This window comes from Coenobita brevimanus, chromosome 93 (assembly GCF_032717465.1).
Source record: "Coenobita brevimanus isolate Jiangsu-jjx chromosome 93, ASM3271746v2, whole genome shotgun sequence".
NCBI lineage: Eukaryota > Metazoa > Arthropoda > Malacostraca > Decapoda > Coenobitidae > Coenobita > Coenobita brevimanus.
In genome coordinates this window covers 37,707,104-37,727,089 of record NC_137046.1, presented here as the reverse complement: position 1 = coordinate 37,727,089, position 19,986 = coordinate 37,707,104, and positions in this window count along the sequence as shown.

The following is a 19,986-nucleotide window of genomic DNA, read 5'->3' as shown; positions in this document are numbered from 1 at the left end:
TGATTATTAGGCTACGTATGGGAGGGTCAGGTTAAGTCGGGCTAGGTTGGATCGCTCAAGTTAATTTATTTGACCAAGGGAAACTTAATTATGGATGTGAATGAACTCGTAAAGGGCAGGCTTGAAAAAAATATTTATCAGGTTAGAGTAACTTGGCTTAGATTTAGGTGGAAGTGGCTAAATGTAGTGAAAGTGTCAAGATACCGCGTGTTTAGTAATTTGAGGGGTAATATTAACGTGACTGGATTCGTAAGAGGGAATAAAAGAGTTATGTTGAAATGTTTGACTCACTGCCATGTAGGACTGGATCACTGCTAGCTTCTTAAACTGATTTGGTATTTTTAATAAATAAGGTTAACCAGGCAACTACATAATGAATGGGTAGGCAAGAGGCAATTGAAGTCATCTTAGCCTTAGGTAATCTATGTACACTTCAGCTCCGAGAGAGCTTGCAAGCAGATATCCTTGGACTAGATTTTCTGTTAAAAAATAAAAAGTTGGAGAGTCTGGTTTTAAACACTTCATTAAGAAGTCTTGCCTTCTATCTTTTTGTTATCATCAAATGAGTTCAGTTGTTGTTGGGGAAATCCTGTGACTGTAGGGACTACGAAATGATGTCTCTAGCCTTAACAGAGGGAACACAAGGACGTGAGGATGATCGATAGTACGAAGAGTGATGTTATCAAATATTTCACACAGACCTTCCTAAGGATACATGACACAATTGACGGGCTCATGGATGCAATATAATAGGTATCATTATGGAAGAAAATGTAGCACCAGGAATGAGAAAACAAGCAAATAAGTCAGGAAATATGATTTAGGGGACATCAAAACGAGCGCAGTAAGTGTGCCGAAAGTAATAGGACACTCACTAAATAAACAGCGTAACACAGTATCCAGTAAAGCCAAAGTAACTGTAAATCATAAATAATGGCTTTATATGAAGGACAGACCGACAGTTGTAAACGGATCCACGTAAGAATTAGTCACCATCTGAATTACATAACACTGGATTGAGATTCTTTGGTTCACTGTTGGCGGTGTGGAAGTTGGGATAGTGTGGGATTTTGTTTCTTTTGAGATTTCGTTTTTACTTTTTCTCAACAATTTTTCATGCTTTTTACTCCCTGATACTTTTTTTTTTTTTTGTTATTTTTAGGCGAATGTCTGTAGCATCGATATAGTTTTCCTCGGTAACGTACAAGAGGATAAAAAGGGTGTAATGTGCAAACTAAATCGTTGAGGAAGAGGTGCTGCGAAGTCTTCAGTACCGCTCGATTGTGATGATTCAGGGGGGGTGGGGCTCGTACGTTGATGGAAAGCGGTTGTGTGTAAGGGCAATGTAATTAAAACTCAGAAAAGAAAGGTGTAAACAGACCCAGGTATTTTTACGAAAATACCTGCTGGAATCGGTGATGGGAGAACATGTCTAACCTTTTCGTATCTCTGATGACTACACTACACCTATCTGAGATGTCCCATGAATGACTGTCATGAATGTGGAGCTTGCTTAACTTTCATTCTCTTAGTTTTTACCCTTTGACTGCGAAGCAACAGCTTTGTATTTTACTTTAACTACGGGCGACTCTGCTATACTCAAGAGAATCCTAGATCACCAGATATATTAAAACCTATCGCGATTGACGTTTTGCTCAGGATGAAAGAACGTGTCATATGACAGTTTAGGAAGGAATTATTTTAGAAAGTTCACGGCGACGCATCATAGTCAAAGGGTACATAATACAGACATAAGCCCCAAAAGAATGAGAAATCCCATGAAAAGCGGGCACAGACAGGGACCACCTTCGAGGACGTGAGAGGGGTAGGCAAAAGGCAAGGTCCCTCTCCCTGGGGTCCGGGTCGGGGTGTGGAAGGGCCTACTTGTCCCCGTCTCTGTGGCCCATCGGCGAGGCTGGTAATGTGGGACTAGACGAGACCCCGCCCTGGCTAAACTAGGTTATCTTAGGCCTACTGCTGCTGGGGAGGGTGGAGGCGGGGTGACGAGTAAGGAATGCCTTGGAGGTGTGGTGGAGAGGAGTGATGGAGAGGTGAATCATGGTGTGAGAGTGGAATTAGGTGGAGTGATGATGTGGAAATGTGAGGCTTGTGGAAATGTACTACAGGGTGGGGCAGCAGGAAAAAGAGATGGAGAGCGGAATGATGGCAGTGTGTGAAGCTTGTGACAGTATAAGGTAGGGAATGTTGTGCATGAGCAAGAGATTAACACTAGACTATGATGGTAGTCACAAGTGCTATAGCAAAGATGTATAGCTGTAGTGCTGGTAATGTATTCATGGGTCACTGAGCTACGTAAAATAACTTCCAAAAAGACTTAACTCTCCTCCAAGTTAAGGTGAACGAGTTATAGGAGCACTGATAATGGGGAGTGGAATGATGAACGACAATGAAGTGTTGATGGAGGGTGAAGGTTGGAGTGATGAGACAAGGTGCAGCTAGAGGTAATAAAGGATGAAGGAAGAGCAGGTTAGAGTGATGAAGGAGAGCTAGGAATGGACCCAGGTGTAGTGGTAAAAAAATGGAATGGCGAAGAAGGATGGAGTGATGGTAGAGATTAGTCAGACGGACGATGGTGGATCTAAATGAAGCAATAAAAGTGAATGGAGTAATGGGGGGACAGGAAGAGTTATGGATAGATATGCAAGGTAGAGAAGAAAATGATGGATGAAGGGAGAAGTGTAGCAGTCAAATATAAATAAAAGAAATCATATAGACTCCCACAAGCACAGGTTCGCTTAGGTATCGGCCTGAAACATTGTGTGAAGTTAAAAAAAAAAAAAAAAAAAAAAAAAAAGGTACAGGAAAAATAAGGGAGGTGAGTGAAAGGAGAGAAGTATTGGAAATGAAGGAGGTAAAGTTTTGAGAGAGAGAAGCGAGACAGTTGGTGAGGCAAGGAAGGGTGGAGAGTATTGGAAGAGATGAACGACTCCCTGTGGGGGTGGGAGGGTAAAGGATGGGAGGGGGGATGGAATGAAGTGAAGAAATACTATGAGGTGGAGAGAGCAGGGATGATGAGGGGAAAGAAGGGAAAGAATGAGAAAAACGAGGGCAATAAATAATGAAAAGAAAGCAGAGACGGAATGAAAGGAGGGAAAACTGAAAGTGTAACGTGAGAAGATGGGAGAGATGATAATGAGAAGGGGAGGAAAGAGAAGAAAGAGATGAGAAATATAATGCAAGGAGAGTAAACAGGAGAATGAGAGAAGTTGAAAAAGACAAGAAAATTTTTAAAGTAGACATATACGTAACAGAGGAAACGAGGAAAAGGAATCAAGAGAAAAAGAGAAGAATGGGGTGAAAATAAGAACTGGAAATGATATCCTGGAAGATTATGATGAAAGAAGAGAAAGGAGGAAAAAATGGAGGAAAGCGTACAGACGAAATCATAAGAAAATAGTAAAAGAAAAGAAAATTTGGAGAGAAACAAATGGATCAGTAAAGAAGAGAGGAACTAAGGAAGACAAAAAACTAAAAGCTGAATGAGAAAGTTATCGTAAGGAGAAACAAATTAGGTAACTGATTGGAAGATAAAGGAACAGAAAGAAAAACGAAATTAAGAAAAAAAGTAACAGTAAGAGAGAGAGAGAGAGAGAGAGAGAGAGAGAGAGAGAGAGTATCCCCTGCACACCACAAGGACACAAACACCCTCCACATCCTGCAGCTCTGTTTACCTCTGCACCCCATCTTCTGTTGGCTCTTCACTCTATATTTACCGACTTCACCCGCGCTCTAATTGCTTGTCAGACACTCCTGTTTATCCTCACGTCTCTCTCTCTCTCTCTCTCTCTCTCTCTCTCTCACACACACACACACACACACACACACACACACACACACACACACACACACACACACACACACACACACACACACACACACACACACACACACACACACACACACACACACACACACACACACACACACACACACACACACACACACACACACACACACACACACACACACACACACACACACACACACACACACAGGGTCTCTTTATAGGATGACGTTCGGGGAATCACTATTTATACCAACGTCTCAGCCTTCTATATTTGGGTCCTCACTCCCACAATGTGTAATTTAGCTGGTGTATTGGCTCTGTTTTTGCCTTGTTATATATTTTTTCATTTTGGGCTTTTGCTTGGCTTTTGGTTTTGCTCGTTTCTCTTATTAGTCCCATTTCTTTTTTTTTTCTTGTATTTACTTCCTTTACGTCTACGTCTTGTTTTTTTTCTTCTCTGTTTTTCGTCTGTCTGTCTGTCTGTCTGTCTGTCTGTCTCTGTCTGTCTGTCTGTCTGTCTGTCTCTCTCTCTCTCTCTCTCTCTCTCTCTCTTTTCACTCCTTCACGCTCCAACCTCTCTCTTTCAGCCTCTCGTTTGTACCCTTTCACCCTGCAACTGCTCTTTAACCTCTTTTTTTTTTTTCTTTCATCCTCCAACTGCTCTCTTTCAACCTTCCTTTTTAACTCATCCTCCAACTGCTCTCTTTCAACCCTTTTTGACTGTCACCCTCCAACTGCTCTCTATCAACCTTACTTTTTAACTCATCCTCCAACTGCTCTCTTTCAACCTCCTTTATTTACTCTCCAGCCGCTCTTTTTCAACCTCTCTTTTCCACCTAGTCAACCCACGTCGCATGTTTTTATCCTTATCCTGCTTTTCGGGATATATTTTTCACTGCTTTATTCTTTAGTACCCTTTTTTTCACTCTTAAAAATGTTCTTTGATGACGGAACCTTTTTCATCCACAAAGCTTTTTTTTTTTCCCTTCTCTCCACCTCTCATTCTATTTCTTGACTTTAGTTATTCTTCGCCTTTCCCTCACATTCTTCTACTTCCTCACTTTCCCTTCATATATTCTTACCTGTCCACCTTTGCTCCATATATGCCTCCCAGCACCTTTTCTCCGCTACTATCTTTCTTCCTTTTATTTTTTTGACCTTCCCACTTCTGCTCCATTTATTTCCTTTTTACATGTCCCACTTTTTCTTCCTTTTCACCTTCACTTATCTTACCTTTCCATCCGCTCTTCTTTCTTCTTCCATCTGTCTACCTGTGTTACACCATTTCTTCTATATATCCTTCTTTCTTCCACCTTCTTTTACCTCTCCATCTCTGCGCTACGTTTTCCTTGCCTTTCCATCATCCCTCCTCTTGCTTGTTTTTCATCATCTTTCTTCCACTTTCCATTCCTCTTTACCTTTCCTCCTTCCTTCTAACTCTGCACCTTTACTCCATTCTCTTCCCTCCACCTGTGTCCCAAATATTCCTCTCCACATTACTCCACTGCATTCTACCTCTCAGTTTAGGCCCACCTTTTTGTATACTTTCTCTCTTCCTTTTCTTCAATTTTATCGCACAGCCTTTGATCCACTCATTGCCACCGCTCCTCCACTTTACTCTTTCACCTCTCTCCATTTCCTTTTCTTTCTTTTAAAGCTCCATCTACTCCATTTTCCTTTCCCTCTCCATCTTCGCTCCACTTTTTGCACTGTTTTCACCTCCGTCCCTCCACTCTCTCCCTTCCCGCTGGACCAAGTAAACTACCCCAAACACAGTGCTCTCATTAGTTCCCACTCTGAGCAGAGAGAGAGAGAGAGAGAGAGAGAGAGAGAGGCTACTGCAGGAAGGGCGTTCGTGTTTACAAGCAAAGTTCGTGGAGAATGCTTGCGGAGGGAAGGAGGGAAGGGGACAGGGGAGAGAAATGAAGACTGAGGGAGACTGTGGAAGGGAGAGGTGGGGATGGAGTGATGGAGGAGGGAGAGCGAATGAGCGATGGAAGGGGAGAGAGAGAGCGGAGGAACCAGAGAGAGAGAAGTACGGAGAAGCTACGTAAAGAAAAGGAAGGGGTGATGAAAGGGCGAGGAGAGAGAGAGAGAGAGAGAGAGAGAGAGAGAGAGAGAGAGAGAGAGAGAGAGAGAGAGAACATACCAGTACATAGGAAGCAAAGATAACAATGACGAGGCTATCTGTAGGGAAATAAAGGCTAATTGTACTAAGATCTAACCAACCTTTAGGAGAGAAAGGTAGAAAAGAGGAAGGCTCTCCCTCACCCACCACATCATGCAGTTAACAGACAGGAAAAAAGACAGAAAAAAACACCACGCTTAATAGAAAGAACAAGCATGGAAATTGTATAGGAGAGGCAGAACAACAACTATGCACTATGTAATCTTTGTTCTGTGATCTATATAAGAGAAGCAAACACAGTAGCAGAATATTCTCATTTTTAAGCAAACGTCTCTGTCATCAGCATACACGTCAACCTGGAAATAGAGAGAGAGAGAGAGAGAGAGAGAGAGAGAGAGAGGCCGAAAGTAAAAAAGGCATGAGAGAAGCGGGGAGAGGTAGAGAGAGAGGAGAAGCAGAGAAAGGAAGCCCAATAAGAGAGAGAGAGAGAGAGAGAGAGAGAGAGAGAGAGAGCAGAGTGAAAAAGGCTTGAGTGAGAGAAAAGGGGAAAGGCGGAGAGGGGAGAGGCAGAGAAAGGAAGCCAGTAAGAGAGAGAGAGAGAGAGAACAGAAGAAATACATAGGCCTACAAGAATAAGGCATAATAATCACAGTCGTTGCTGAAAAAAATATATGAATGAAAGAACTAGAGAAACGTATTCTTTGTGCCTGCGAGCGTTTTGTTGTTTTTACCCTTGTTAAATAGTTTTCTCTTATGGGAAGCGGAGAGAAATTAATGGACTAATGACGGCTGTGTATAACCCTTACTGGTGGAAAATCTCTTCTTAGCTACTTAAAATCCCCATGAAATGCCAGGAAAAAATCAAATAATCTCTGGGTGAAAGGATGAAAGGAAGATATTTGGCAGAAAATCGATATACTCTCAGATTCACCTGCAAATACTGGTGTAAAATTATAAAGAGTAGGAGGAGGCGCAACAGTAATATAATTTGAAAAGGAATCAGATATTTAAAAGAATATCATGCAAGAAGAAGAAATTGGGTGGCTCACTGGATTTTGAACCTCATTCACAGTGATGCCAGTTTTGTATTCTGTTTTGGCCACTACCTCTCTCTCTCTCTCTCTCTCTCTCTCTCTCTCTCTCTCTCTCTCTCTCTCTCTCTCTCTCTCATCAACAACACACCCCAGTACACTCGAACAAATCACCTCTCTCTTCGCACAGATCGGTTGATATCACAGACATCATGGGTAGGTCGGCGTCGGGCATTAAATAACTTAAGAGGACCTTCGATTCCCAATACCCTCCCATTACCAGGGTCTATGAATAACCGATGGACGGCCCACAGACACTCTCACTCACTCCCACGTCACCCACATCGCGTTTCTTTGTTTTGTGGGTCGGGGCTATTAATTCTTGGGCTCCGTTGTTGGCGATGCTGTCTGTTACTTCGATTTTCTCTCTCTCTCTCTCTCTCTCTCTCTCTCTCTCTCTCTCTCTCTCTCTCTGTCACAGAATTCTCAGATTTTATAACCTTTCTTCATTTTTTTTTCTGCTCAATATTTATCTTTATTAGTAATTATTTTTTTTTTTTAGCTCCTGCCACCACCGGACGATTTTATCCAGCATAGATGAAACCTGTCGTGGTGAAAGGATAAAGAGACTATTCATAATCCGTCAGGGTTCGAATGGCAAGGAATTGTGCTTGTAGAGCTGCCCCGAGCATTTACTGGGAGACACAAATAGGGATGTGGATGGTCAGAAAAGAAAAGCTCAGTCTATTATAACACATTGTAGTTATTTAAAGTTAGACACATTTAAGCAGGCTGGTTAGCAGAAGTGTTTTGCTTTCACATGGTAGAGTTGTTTTTTATTTTATGGCATCTGACACCAGACAAAGCTAAGAGTGTCATAGGAGCTTGGGAGTGAGAAAGTACTCTTACTATTAACATCGGCATGATAGGAAGTACTCTAGCATTCTATTCAAACCCAAACCAGACTATTTATTCAGCCGAGTGAGTCATAGGAGCCTAAGAAAGTTAACAGCTAACTATGCAAGTACTGGTATTGCCAACAACTCCTTTATATAATCCCAAAACTCTAACAAAGCCAAAAGAAAAACTGGCATACCATATTCTTTTCACCTTCATTTTTCTCATTTTTTATTCCTTTTTCAGCTAATTTCACGTAACTCGGTGAAAAAGAAAGACTACTGTGGCTCTACTGTACATCCTTTCCATATCGCTGTTTCGTGACTGGCATCAGATTCTAAGCTTCTCTTGTTACAACTCAGCATTCAAGATAGCGGGATGACAGTTTTACGCCAAGGTCAGTATTAAAAAAGAGTATAATCAACAAAAACCTAATAGATTACGATCAGGCCTTATTAGTTCAGAACCCAGGAAATGTATCTAAACTAAAGGAATTATATTTTCGAGGCATTGTAAGAGGACAAAAATATAGACAGAGAAATCGGTAGACAGAGAGATAAAGAGAGGCATAAAGATAAATAAAGTAAGAAGAGTACCTTTCACAGCGGCTTGCGAACTATTTGCTTTATTAGTGCTCTCCCCGGACGACTTCTGATGGACCTGTAAAAATCTGCATGAGAAGTAGATGAATGAATATCTGGTTTAGCCCAGTGTTCAATTAATTCATCTGAGGCTGACAAGGAGGAATTTCATGTATGATATTTGCTGACTAGAGACACAATGTTTTAAAGGTCAGAAAAACGCGCTGCATCAAAAAAGCTGAATAAGTGGTATGAAGGATGTAAAGAATAAAAAAAGGAAAGAAATCCCCCGAAGAAATGACTAGACCAAGGGAGGTCGATCGGTCTGCCTTTATCGCATTCTCAGCTTCGTCTTCCCCTCGTGTTTTCTCCCTGTTCCTCATGCTCTAAAATTGGCATCTCCCACATACTTTCACCTGTACACTGCTTTGTTAACTATGTTAAAAATGAAAAATGCCAATAATGTAAACAGTGTCTGTTCTTATAGTTAACACCATTTCATTTCCACAAAAAATGTAATGATTACATATAAAAAGACGTTAAAAAAGCTAGGGAGAAATAAGAATAAACACCCTCATCCGAAGCAGTAATAGAAGAAGTTGTAATGGCTCGTCCTCGCCTGTCGCCCACCACACATCAAGAGGTCATAAAATAGGGACTCTCAGACCTCACATACCCTGGTGGGAAGAAAACGATCAATGACTTGGGGTTCTTCGTGGGTTTACATCTGGTTCCTCTGCATTCTGAAGTGAGGGAGAAATAATGCCACCCACATATACCCATCGTATCTTGGAAGTTGGCATAATGGAACAGTAGATAGCCAGAATTTCCATGGGATTGTGCTGACTCCATCCCTCGGCCACTGGCGCTAACAGCAGGTTCGTATCTCGCGAGGTATATAACAGGTGGAGATCTTATCTGGAATATCTTTTCGCACTGATTCGTGTCCTAAAATAGATCAAACAGCAGTGCTTGGGATCTCTCTGTTCCACGTATACACACGGCAAACAAGGATATGACAGTATTGTTTTAGAATATCCATTTTTTAAAATCTGATTCCTAATTCTCAAAAATTTATGAGCTGTATCATTTAAATTGATTGCCCGAGGATGTAGGCAGATCATTAAATTATAAAGGTCATTTATAAAACATAAAATGAAATATGATTTGTTAGTATTTTGCTTTACATAAATCATTTAGCAATGAGGTAAACAGATCAAGCTTCCTTTGTTTTGGTGTCATTTAGTTTTAACTGACAAAAAAATGAGGTCTTTCCTGTTCCTTTGAGCTCTCACGTATGTCTTTTTTCTTGTTCCGCTTACTGATGCTTCTCTGTACTCATCTCTCTTTTACACTTACCTGGTTTTTTGGTTCTTCAAGTATTCTCTTCAGGTGTGTTTCTTTATTCTCTCCACCTCAAGGTTTCTTTCTTTCTTTCCTCCCACACCTCGCTGGGCTTCTTTCCTCCCACCCCAACACCCTCCCCTCTCTCTTTCTCCCAACTTTCCTCGTTCACTAGTTTTTACTGCCTTTCCCCCAGACCCTCTCTCTTTCCCTCCCCTCCAGACCTCCTCTTTCTTACCTCTGCTATCCCAGGTTCTCCTTTCTTCTCCTCTCCCAGTCCCTTACGCTTCCTTTCCTTCCCTTCCCTTCTCCTCCTCTCAGCAATTTTAATTCATTCCCTTTCTCCTCCCTTTCGACGCCCTTTTTCTCTCTTCTCCAATCTGGATCTGTACTCCGTTGTTTTCGTATCCTAAACGCTCTCCTTTCTCCTCTCCCTTTTTCTCAGAATTTATCCATTCTCCTCTCCAGGTAGCTTGTCGTTCTTTCTCATACCCCTGAAGTACACACCTATTCCTTTCTCATCCTCTCCTAAACCTTCATCCTTTTTCCTTCCCTCCCAGACTCCCCTCCCAGACTCCCCTCCCTTCCTTTCCTCCTCCAAATTCCCTTCCCTTCCTCTTCCAGACTCCCTTCCCTTCCCCTTGCCTCCATTATCTCCTTCCCTTTCCCTTCCCTTCCCTCTCATACCCCCGTCCCTTCCCTTCTCCTTTCCTTTCCCTCCTCTACCATACCCTCTTCCCTTTCTCCTCCCTTCCCACCCCTCCCATACCTTCCTTTCTTCTTCCCTTTCCCTCCTCTCCCATACCCCCTTCCCTTCCCTCCTTTCCAAAATCCCCTTCACTTCCAGTTCCTTTCCAGACCCCATTCTCGTACTTCCCTTCCACACTTCACTTATATTCCCCTTCACTTCCCCTTTCGTCCTTTTACCTTCCTTTTACCTTCCCCTCTCCTCCTGTGTGTGCTCTCCTTCCCGTCCATTTGCTTCCTCAACAATTTTGTCAGAGGTTTTGTCTTTCAGCTCTCCCCTACTCCACTTTCCCCCCTTCTCTATTCTCTCCCTTGCCATACTTCTCTCTCATTACCTTCTTACTTCCCCCCCAGCCCATTTCTTCTTCCTGTTCTCTCCTCTTCTGCTATCCCACTTCTTTCTCATCTGCTCATTACTTCCCCATCCCACTTCTTCCTCCTCTAACTCCTCTTCTTTTATCCCACTTCATCCTTTTCTTCCTCTCTCTCAGCACCATGTTTCCTCCTCGTCATTCCTCTTCCCTTACCCCACTTCCGCTTCTCTCTCCTCCCGCCTACCTCACTTCTATCTCCACATCTCCCCTCTTCCTTCTATACCAGTTCTTCTTCCTCTTTCCCCGCTTCTTCTGAGTCTTTAATGTATGCTATTTCATCCAATTTTCTCGTAGTCTTTGTTGCACTTCCTCCTGTTGGAATTATCCTTCCTTATCATTTTGGGTTATTCCAACACATATTTTTTCTATCATTTTACTTTTTTTTTTTTTTTTGTCTCTCTCTCTCTCTCTCTCTCTCTCTCTCTCTCTCTCTCTCTCTCTCTCTCTCTCTCTCTCTCTCTTTCTCTCTCTTTCTCTCTCTTTCTCTCTCTCTTCCTTCGATTTGTCTTCCTCCTATTCATTCTTCCATTGCTTCCCTTCGCCCTCCCTTTCATGTCGTGTCCATCATATCACTATGCTGTGTAAAAATGAGAGCGAGAGAGAGAGAGAGAGAGAGAGAGAGAGAGAGAGAAATATTTGAGAAAGCATTGACAGAGGGTTGGGCAAGAGAGATACGAAAAAGGGAAAGGACTAGAAAGGGAGGAGGTAACACAAAACAAAGAAGGGGAGGGTGAAAGGCGTGGTGGGTGAGAGGGTGAAAAATCCGATTCCTTCTCTCTCTCTCTCTCTCTCTCTCTCTCTCGCCGTAAAAAAGTTGTGTTAGTAGGGTAATAACTAGGTCTTATCTAGGTACATGAGACGGGGAAGCTGGTGCCTGAAATAAAATAGTGCCCCTTAGTTCTCCTCTTAAGGGGTCTTGTTGGCATTCTCTTAACCCCTCCCCTTCTCTTCCTCCTTCCCCCCCTCTTTCCTCTCCCCCCCTTCCTCCGGCTCCCTTAAATTCCCTCCCTCTACCTCCTTCAGTCCCCCCCTCCTTTCCCCCTCCTTAACCTTCTTTGGCTCTCTCTTACTCCGTCGCTCATCTCTCTCTCTCTCTCTCTCTCTCTCTCTCTCTCTCTCTCTCTCTCTCTCTCTCTCTCTCTCTCTCTCTCTCTCTCTCTCTCTCTCTCTCTCTCTCTCTCTTACTACCTCGTTCATAACTCTTCCCTGTATTCGCTCACATTCTCACTCACTTTCACTCTCTGCCTCTACAGTCCTTTTCCTCCCTCCCTTCTGCTCAACCTCTTTTGACACTCCCTCTTATTCCTTAGCTAATAACTCTCCCCCCTGTCTAGTTTTTCACTCGTTCTTGCCCTCTCTCCCTCATATATAACCCTGCTCTCTCCCTTAAACACGACTGATGTTAGCTCTGTCAAGTCGTAATCGTAGGAGATGAATACATAAACAAACTGTGAGATATTCCATATTGTATATTTGGATTAAATCATGTTATAAAGGATAATATGCATATTGTACCCTGGCTGGCGGAGCGAGACCGGGTGTTGTTAAATTATTTTCTACGGGGTGCGCGCTCTTGTGGATATTAACAATTTAACAGTTTTTATCTAATTTTAACCAAACTTTGCAGACGGGCCCAGAGTTAGCCCAAGAGGAAACTTATTGTTTTTGAGAACAGTAGGCCAGAAGCCAAGGTTACGGGGATAGGTAATACGTTGACCGAACAACATATACTTAACAACTCATAATCCAATTTAAACCAAACTTTGAGAGAATGTTGAAGACAAGGCAAGAATGAAGTGATTCAATTTTGATAACAGTTAAAGGTCAAGGTCACAAATCAAGGTCAATATGTTAACAGAATAACTGAGACAACTTCGATCCGATAATAACCAAAATTGATGAAAGGCTTGATGGTCAGGCGCAGAGTAAACCTGTTGTGTGTGAACACGAGGCCAAAGGTCGTCAACTTACACCATGACCAAACTTTGCGGAAGGGTTATCGATAAGCAACATGTAAAAGGATTCGATTTTGAAAACAGTATATCAAAAATCAAGGTCATAAACTGAGACCAACGTGGGCAAAGACAATAAAAAATATTTTGATCTGACTTCAAGGACACTTTGTGGGAGGATTGTGGGTCAGGGAAGGACGGAGATATTTCATTTTGAGAACAATCAGTAATTTTTTGGAGATCACAGGGCAAAGTCAAAGGTCGGTCAGTGACTCTGAGTGTGAAGATAAATAAATAAATAAATAATTTAATTAATATATATATATATATATATATGTATATACACAGTATATATATATATATATATATATATATATATATATATATATATACAGTATATATATATATATATATATATATATATATATATATATATATACAGTATATATATATATATATATATATATATATATATATATATATATATATATATATACAGTATATATATATATATATATATATATATATATATATATATATATATATATATATATATATTTATCGTACTTGGTAGGTGGGTTGAGTTTCACGCAATGGACTGAGTTACGTCTCGTAAGAACAATAAGTTTAAAGTCAAGTTCATATGGAAAGGTCAGCTGAAACAATTTATTGGCTATAGTTGAAACTTTGTAGAAGGATTCAAGGTGAAGCAAAAATAAAGCAGTTCGATTTGGGAGCAACTAGCCAAAGGTCAGGCCCACAGGGAAAGATCAAAGCACAAGCTCATGGGGCAAAGTTAACTCAATTATGATTTGATTTGAAGTTGGGTGAAGGGTTAGGGATTCGGAGAATGAAGGAATTTGAGCTTGAGATTAATGTGTTTAAGATGTAAGTCCCACGTCATAGTCTAGTATTTAGCCTTTAGATTTATTTATTGATGCGGATGTTGCATGTTGCATGGTCTGTTTACTACTGTACACCTTGTTTTCAGGTGTGATACCGGGTAATCCTGCATTGTGTTTCTTCTATCTGCTTACATACCGGTATATAGTCAATAGCGTCAAGGTCTGGAGAAAAGTGGAGAGATCTTTCTGCAGTAATTTACCTTGCTCACAATTCATTGCGGAAAGGGTGTATGTGATCGTCGGCGTTTATTTAATTGTGATTAACTCATGAACCAATTAGAAAGCGCTCAGAGACCGCATACCTCCGCAAATGTCATTGCCATTAAAAAGAATCCGTATCCGGATCCGGATCCGCCCACAAAATTTAATATATATATTTTTTTGTCCATGGCCCACATTTCCACAAAATATTATTGAAATTTATTGAGAACCTTTGGAGATATTGTGCGGGATACTCCGGATCTGGATCCGGATCCTCCCCCAAATTTAAGCATTTCTTCCTTGGCCCATGGTCCATCCTTCCACAAAATTTCATCAAAATCCGTTCGTAACTTTTTGAGTAATCCCGCTAACAGATCCGTGGATGTAGGATCCGGATCTGCCTGAAAATTAATCCGATTTTTCTTGGTTCATGGCGCACCTTTCCACAAAATTTCATTGAACTTCTTTGAGAACATCTGAAGATACTGTTCGGGATACTCCGGATCCGGATGCGGCTCAAAAGTTAATCATTTCTTCCTTGGCCCATGGCCCACACTTCCACAAAATTTCATCAAAATCCGTTCATAACTTTTTGAGTAATCCAGCTAACCGACAAACACAGACAAACAAACCAACGGGGGTAAAACATTACCTCCTTGGCGGTGGTAATGAACGGATCATCCTCAAACTTTGCACAGATGTTGGGTATGTGGATCGGAGGAAGTAGTTCAATTTTAGTGATAATCCACCAGGGGCAGGTGTGGGTGTGGGGGGTGTGGCCCCTAATTTGGGAAGCCGGCGGGGCGTTTTGACTGGATCACTTTCCTGTTGTATTAGAGAATGAGTTTTTAGTAGTAGTATGACCGGCCAGACTTGGAAGATCTGCAAGGTTTGTGTGGGTTTTATCTCTCTCTCTCTCTCTCTCTCTCTCTCTCTCTCTCTCTCTCTCTCTCTCTCTCTCTCTCTCTCTCTCTCTCTCTCTCTCTCCATCTTTTCTGTTCTCTTCATTATACTGCTCTACTGTATATCCCACAACCATTACACATTAAGGGAAATACACTTAACAGCCATCAGTCACCGTCCATTGCTTCCTATAAGTCCATAATCTTTTGTGCCGGGAAATACACGGCGCCAATCACCATTTCATCAGCAGTAATACAGACAGGAAGGAAGGGATACAAAAGGAAATGTGGTGAAATACAAGGCACAATATCTCAGTGTTATGTTTTCGTCTGATGATAGCAAGAAATTAATGGGGAAATAATCTTGGTAAAAAGGCGGAGGGAGATTGCTCTTGATCCATGCAACAATAGGGATCCATCGACCTGGGAATTAAATCGTTAGGAGGCAGTCAGAATGAAAATATAAAAAAAAGTGTTAACATACTGGGGTGCTTTGGAGAAAGTTGAAGGCATTACATAGATAGATAGACAGATAGATAGATAGAGAGAATTGTAGCTGTTAATATGCACACAGAATTTACTTACACATATTCACAGTCTCAATATTATACACGTTAAAATCGGTAAATAAGATATAAAAAGAATCCGCCTCTTTATCTGTCTTTTATACGCACGGCTCGTCACACACACACACACACACACACACACACACACACACACACACACACACACACACACACACACACACAAATAAAAAGTCCTTGACGGCTGTAAGTGCATTTTTCCTATCAGTGGGACGGAAACAAATGCAGGACTGGCTGACGCGGGGGAATTTTGTGGTTAAAGCGAGGTGAGGCGGGGGCAGGGAGAGAGAGAGAGGGAGGGAGGGAGGGGAGGGGGGGGGAAGGTAGACACGACGAGGAGATGAAATGCGAGACGGGGTGAGGCAGGGAAGTTTTATGGTTGGAGCGAGGGGAGGTAGGGAGAGACAGAGAAGGCAGAGAGGGGTAGAGTAAGGGGGAGAAACAGGGAAAGGTGCCGAGGAAGGGAGGGGAAAACAAGATATAGTAAGGGGATCAAATTCGAGTCTGGGATAAGCATGGAAATTTTGTGAGTAAAGTGAAGTGAAGTGGGGGCAAGGGAAGCAAAGAGAGTTACAGAGCTATGGAACTGGCAGAGGAAGATGTAGAGAGGCAGGGACGAACACAGGAAGGGGGAAGGATGAAGTGGATACCGAGAGAGTGCAGGGAGAAGGCAAGGAATGGAATAAGTTATGGGGACCTTCAGGACAGTGTTTTATCTTCTTCCCTGTACATCACATACACTGCAGACGCACCAGAGCCAGAAGGTAATATGCGTTTGGACATTTTATCTGCCGATGATACCACCTCGTAACTAACGGCACGATACCCAAAGACGAAGCCATACCACAATGGGAGGCACTTACAAGTACAGTAAACAAATACGAAAGAAAATGGAAAATAAAAACAAAATAGATAAATTTATAATAAAAGAATTTGCATGGAGAAACCCCGGTGATTTAGCAATGTAGGGAGGCAGAATACCTTATAAGAAAGTTGTAAAATTTTGGGTCACTCACTAACTTACCATGAATCATAGTGCAGAATAAAAAATACTGTATCACAGGGAAAATTGGACTCTCTCAGAAAAATCAGTCATTTCTCGGAGACGCCAACAATCTGCACAGTAAAAACTATAATATTTCCAGCTTTATGTTACATCTCCTCACCAACACAACCTCCAGGACGCTGATGTTGAAACTGGAGAGTACAGAACAATGGTCTAATTTTTGCCACCGGCCGAAGATATCTATGCACCGAGGGCACTGAGAAACAACACTCCAGATATAACTAAAACTCATCCGCACCCCGCTTAAGGGAAGGGTTAAGCAAGATCTGGGAATAACATGAAGACGATGAAGATGTAAATTTCAACCAAGCACTTCACAACAGCTGGATAAAAGCGTGAACATACACTACAGCTGGTTCCCTCGAAGCATCAAATCGCTGAGGGAACCTCCACCAGTACACGTATATATTGTGTCAACTAATCAACAGTATCTAACTTTAAGCTACCCAAAGCACATAAACTGACACGCGCGCGCGCGCACGCGCACACACACACACACACACACACACACACACACACGCACGCACGCACGCACGCACGCACGCACACGCACGCACGCACACGCACGCACGCACACGCACGCACACGCACGCACGCACGCACACGCGCGCACGCACACACGCGCGCACGCACACACGCGCACACACACACGCGCACACACACACGCGCACACACACACGCGCACACACACACACACACACACACACACACACACACACACACACACACACAGCTCAGAATTCTCCGGGGGTAGATAAATAACTTGCCATGGAAATAATCTGATTGCCGCAACTAAGAAGAACCATTTAACTTATATTTCCTTTTTGTCCCGCTTGCCTTTCTCAGAGAAAGAGAGAGAGAGAGAGAAAGAGAATGAATGAAGGAATGAGTGTATCAGAGAGAGAGAGAGAGAGAGAATGAAGGAATGAGTATATCTGAGAGAGAGAGAGAGAGAGAGAGAGAGACAGACAGACAGACAGAGACAGAGAGAATGAAGGAATGAGTATGTATCTGGGATGGGCATCTACACGTGTGTGTGTTTATTTCTGATATATCAAATTTTTTTATATTTAGATGTAATATTCTGCCATCCTTCTAACCTCAGTTTCACATTTGTTTCAGACACCCACTCCATGCTACTGAAGGGAAGGTAGGTGAACTAGGGTAATGGAGTCAGAAGTACGCGAAATAGGAGTAAGGGAGTCAGGGGGAAGGGAAGCCAAAGATAAATGAAGAAAAATAGGGAACGAGTAATGGAGCGAGGGGGTGGAGAGGCAAAGAAATGTGAGCGAGGATTAGGGAAGCCCGAAGGAGAGGAAGGAGAGAAGGATTCCTCGCATATCTTTTGATGAGAACAATACGTATGTTTGAAAAATAGTCAACGTGTCGTTTATCTTGCCTGATAGGAAACCCTTGTTTTTCATTACCATCACCATCATCACCAGCTTCATCATCATTCTGCCACTATTATCACGGAGTGCGGTAGCACTCTGTAAGTAGGAATCGCGCAGGTTCAAACTGGCGTCCCGTACTATAGGGTATAGGAGCATTTGCGCGAAGACGGTCGCAAAGCTTAGTTCTGAGCTTCTGAACTAAAAGTCCTTCGCTATTCAAGTGCAAAACTACTCGCAAAATCCTGCAAACCTTCGTAGGAGTTGCAAAATTTAACCGCAAAAGTATCGATTTGTTCTTTCTTTGTTTCTTTTTCTTCATCATCAGTGATATCTCTAAAACAAAAAGGCGTACGCGAGCGTACTATAAACCAAGACGCTGCATGTGAAGTGTAAATGTTTCTTTTCACGTTTAGAAAAGCATTCAGGCTACGGTTCGCGAGTTACGGCCTGAAAACCACATCGCGGTAACCCGCAAGTACGAAATTTTGCGCAATAATGGTTAGCTGCAGCTCGCCTGCAGTTAAAGAACGTTCCAAAACACATCTTTTCATGGAAAGGCACCCTCATTTTAGTCTTTCAGTATGCAATGCATGTAACAGTCCAAATCTAACACTTGCTTTATGCATAGTTATGCTTCCACAAAAAGATCATATACTAGAAAACAAAATTTTTTTTCTAAAATGATTGATTAAGTAGGAATGGCGAAAGTGCACAGATAAGAGATGAAAAAAGCACAGAAACAAGAGAGCATTCAAGATGGGAGGAGATTTGGAGACCTATACCCATTACTACATTCCACAACCTACAAGTCTGTGGCTAAAGTGTGGAATGTAGTAATGGGTGTAGGTCTCTAAATCTCCTCCCATCCTGAATGTTCTCTTGTTTCTGTGCTTTTTTCATCTCTTATCTGTGCACTTTTGCCATTCCTACTTTGTAACACTCATTTTAGAAGAAAACTTTTGTTTTCTAGTTATTAGTCTTTCCCACATCTAGCTATGGCGAGGCGCTGTCCACCTCTACGGAAAGGCAGTTCACTGCACGGGATGTCCCTGCAGGTGTGATTGCTTGCCCGTGGGTGATGGGTCTGCTTGGCCAGACAGATTGGGTTACTCTTCTGCTACTACTAGCATCGTTTTCATCAGTCATCATCCTCTCTCGCTCGTCGTTATTTTGCCTGTGACTGATGAATTCTTCTCGGCCATACAGATTGGGGTTATACTCTACTACTGTTATTAGCATCATATTCATGAAAATCATCATCCTATCTCTCTCATCGTTTTTCTGTTGTTTTTTATTGCCTCTGTCGTCATCTTCAACTTGTTCCCCACTAACAATTGGAGTGGAAAAGATCCAGAAGTCAGGAGCAAATGAGTATAGAAGTAGGAGAACTTATCATGATAAAGCTCAGTGAAATGGGTCAAATTTCTCATCCGCTTAGTATCCAGACCTGCATAATTTTCGGCTTCACTTCTCAAGAAAAACAGTTCACATAAAAGGCCTGCAGGGCAGAGACCATGATGTCGACTGCCAAGTAAACAACGGGATTCCACCTATGTTCATTCTGGAAATGCTTTATCTAGCTATGTCCATCCCTCACCAGTTCCTTTCATACCCCAACTTCTTTCCTTTGTTCATATACCTGTACATTTATATTATCCATCAAAGTTATTCTTAGCCTTCCACATCTCTTCCCATCCTCAAAATTCCCACTTTGTTCCCATTTCACATTATTTTCTTTTAATTTTATTCCCTGTGACCATATATAAGTATCATCTAGTCTGTGATCAGTAGACTTCCTTATTGAACACCTTTCACGAATATCAGTACTTCATAGCCTATCCAATCTATGCAACTCACACGCAGCCCTCAACAGTCCTATTTTTAAACTGTAATATGAGAGAGAGAGAGAGAGAGAGAGAGAGATCAAAAGAACGTTGGAGAAAAGAGATGGGACGATAAAGACGAACAAAGAAGCCAGATATGAAAGGGGAGAGAAAGGGAGTGACCGAAAGTGATATGAAGGGAGGAAGAGGAAGAGAAGCAGGAAGTGGGAAGAGAATCACGGAGAGGAG